This window comes from Phocoena phocoena, chromosome 16 (assembly GCF_963924675.1).
Source record: "Phocoena phocoena chromosome 16, mPhoPho1.1, whole genome shotgun sequence".
Lineage (NCBI taxonomy): Eukaryota > Metazoa > Chordata > Mammalia > Artiodactyla > Phocoenidae > Phocoena > Phocoena phocoena.
The window spans coordinates 45,144,145-45,147,669 of record NC_089234.1 but is presented as its reverse complement, the minus strand read 5'-3'; the positions used below and the strand labels follow the sequence as shown (position 1 = coordinate 45,147,669).

Here is a 3,525-nt window from a genome sequence, read left to right as displayed (position 1 = left end):
TATATAAAGAAATCTCGAAATTCAACAGTTGAAAAAAAACCCAGTTAGAAAATGGGCAGAAGACATGGACGGACACTTCACTGAAGAGGATATACAGACGGCAAATAGGTACATGACATTATGTTTAAAATCATTAGGCATTAGGGCTATGCAAATTAAAACCATAATTCGATATCACTACACACTTATTAGAATGGTTGAAAAAAAAATAGTGACAGAACCCCGCCTCCGTGCGTCACAGAATGGCCTCGGACACCCATGCAGTACCTGAGTGCCGGGGAGGAGAGGGCACGGAGGTGCGCGGAGCTGAGCTCAAGGCTGCGGAGTGGGGCGGAGATAAGCAGCTGGGCGGGCCTGGCCAGGCCCGCTGAGCGAGACGTCGGTGGAGCAGAGGGGGACATGCGCTTTTGACACATTGGAAGCTTTCTTGATCATGGATGGTGAAGATATACCAGAGTTTTCAAGTTTAAAGGAGGAAACTGCTTACTGGAAGGAACTTTCCTTGAAGTATAAACAAAGCTTCCAGGAAGCTCAGGATGAGCTAGTTGAATTCCAGGAAGGAAGCCAAGAATTCGAAGCAGAGTTGGAAGCACAGTACAGGCTGAACAAAGAAATAGAGACTTGCAAGACTGAAGTATGAAGTGGAAGCACTAAAGGAGAAACTGGGGCATCAATATGCACAGAGCTACAAGCAGGTCTCAGTATTAGAAGAAGATTTAAGTCAGACTCGGGCCTTTAAGCAGCAGTTACGTAAGTATGTGAGAGAGCTGGAGCCGGCCAGTGATGACCTGGAGTGAGCAAAAAGGGCAACGGTAGTTTCACTGGAAGACTTTGAACAAGGCTAAATCAAGCCATTGAACGAAGTGCATTTTTAAAAAGTGAACTTGATGAAAAGGAATCTTTGTTGGTCTCTGTGCAGAGGTTAATGGATGAAGCGAGAGATTTAAGACAACAGCTAGCTGTTGGGGAAAGACAACAGGAAGTAACTAGAAAGTTGGCTCCCACTTCTCCAACTCCAGACTGGGAAAAGATGGATTCTGCCGTCCAAGCATCACTTTCTTTGCCAGCTACTCCTGTTGGCAACGGAACAGAGAACAGTTTTCCTTCACCGAAATCTATACCAAACGGTTTTGGTACCGGTCCACTGACCCCTTCAGCTAGGATATCAGCACCAAACATCGTGTGGGATCGCTGATGGAAATAGGGGCTTTAGAATCCAAATTAGCAGCTGGCAGGAAGTTTGCAAAGGCCCAAGCATCACGAAAATCCTGTATTTCAGGGAACATTAACTGCGGGGTGATGAATAGCAACGGCACGAAGTTCTATCAGGGCACTCGTCTTTCTTCGACAGAGGGGCGGTAAAGGGCTCTGACCAGGCCCCTCCTCCTCCTGGCCCGGGCTCCTCGCGCCGGCACTGGTGTGCTGCCTCTCAGTGTGTGAGTGCCTGGCCTCCAGGTGGCCACTCCCGCCCTCCTGCAACAACCCAGGACACCCACGCCTCACCCCTCGGTGCCCGGGCCCAGCTCGTGCCCCTCCGTCTGCCTCCCCATGGCTGGCAGAGGGCAGGCTGCACGCAGTGGTGGCTACTGGGCCCTGCCCAGCCCCAGGACTCTGCGCGATATCAATACTGCCTATTTTCTCTTCTCGCCCTAGTGCCGTTGGCTCCAATCGCTCCTTTATTGTCAGGCTGTGACATAATGGAATCTGACAAGTGGCCAGTATAGGTGAACGCAGGGCACTGTGGGATCCCTTGCAGGGCCAGCAACTCGGCTCACAGGTTCAGATGCTGAGACCAAAAAGAAATTGAAATTAAGTCAAGAGAAGGTAGAATATTCCAGAGAGGGTGTTTCATGTGGAGAAGGGACCACACGCATAGGTGCAGACAGGGAGACCATGATGCAATCAGGTACATGGAGGATGCACTTGGGAGTTATGGTGTGAAGGGAGGCTGGTGAGGCTAGAAGCCTCGAGCAGAAGATGGGCTGAGGCCTGGGGCAGAGGTGTCCATCCTGAGAACACTGCCTTCAGGTACAGCCAAACAGAAGCCATTCAAGGCCAGCCAAGCAGGGTCACCCATCAGAAGGAGGCTAGATAAAGAGAGTCTGGCCTCAGATGCAGCAGGATGGGAGCTGAGGAGAAAGTGAGTTCAAAGTGAAGGGTGAGAGGAAGGACCTGGAACAGTTCCAGAGGCCAAAAGGACACAGCAGGTTCTCCTAGAATGTTTAGCCATAGGCACAGCCAGAGGAGTCCAGCATGCAGCTGGCAAGCAGGCATCAACGTACATCACAGCATCAGCACCAATATTCTGCCCTGGTGAGAGCTTTACAGTTTGCAACAGGCTTTAGGTATCTCGCTTATTGGTGGTATTAATTACCCAGCAGCAGTACACTATGGTGCTTGAGGCCTCTTGTTCAGAACTTACCTGGCTTGGTTTCCAGTTCTGGAAATCAACCAATCTCCAAGATAAAAAGTAAAAAAAAAAATAAAATAAAATGATACTGTTTGTGCTGGGCCACGGTGATACAAGGCATGTATTACAATGGGGTATGAGAAAATATTATCTTCATTAGGATGGTTTCATGGTATATAAAGAAACATATATTATAACTCATCAAATTTTAAAGTTTAGGTTAATGCAGTTTTATACAACAAATTTACCTTAGTAAAGCTCTAAGCAAAAGAACATAAAAACAGTGTAATACTGATAATCTTGTATAAAATATTAATAAAGTACCTATAAAGCTATGCTATCTAATACTTTAGGGATCTTACCCTATATCAGTCAGGGGTGCTTGTGCTTTACATGTACTACCTCATTTAGCCCTACAACAGCCCTATGAGAGGTACATACTATTGCCTCAATCATTTTGCAAATGAGAAAACTGATCATTTCAATGACTGGGAATAATGAATAGCAGCCATTAATATCATCATTATTTTCTCCTCCACCCTCTTCCTCTTATTTCTTTTTTTTTTCCAGTGTACTCTGAAAACATCCAAGCAGATGCAGATATTAAAGCCAAAGAAGTTGCTGGTATCCAGGATGATATCGTTAAGGCAATAAGGGAGTGATAGTTGAAGCTGGTGGCTTTTAGCAGCTAGGGAATCAGAGGGGAAACTTATCAAGTTGGAAAGCATAAAAAAATTCATGAGATCGAATCTCAGGCAACAGTCCATTCCTTCTGGCATGGCCCACACAAAATAGTAAACAATGAAGCTTGAGGTGGTTGGAATAATTATCCTTTTTGAACAACCTAATTCAGATGAACTAATAGCTTTGAAACTTCTTTGGAAAGAGTTAGTGGGGGTTTAGAAGTGGGGTGCATTGCCACCTGCCTTGACCTAATGTGATTCATCCACACTGTCTGCAAGGTTCTGTGGGCTCCACCTCTCAAGAGCATGTTTTGAGGTTGAATCTTATGATACCCTAAGAGGTCCTGGACCCGCTGCCACCCACCTATTAGCTGTGTAATCTTGGGCTGATTTATCACACCTCCTTAATCTCCAGCTGGAAGCGTAATATTG

General features: G+C 46.4%; 1 pseudogene; it reads left to right on the top strand.

The window, feature by feature from the left end:
- Nucleotides 1–242: 242 nt before the first annotated feature.
- LOC136136026 (nuclear distribution protein nudE-like 1 pseudogene) lies at nt 243–3,072 on the top strand (annotated as a pseudogene).
- Nucleotides 3,073–3,525: the final 453 nt, after the last annotated feature.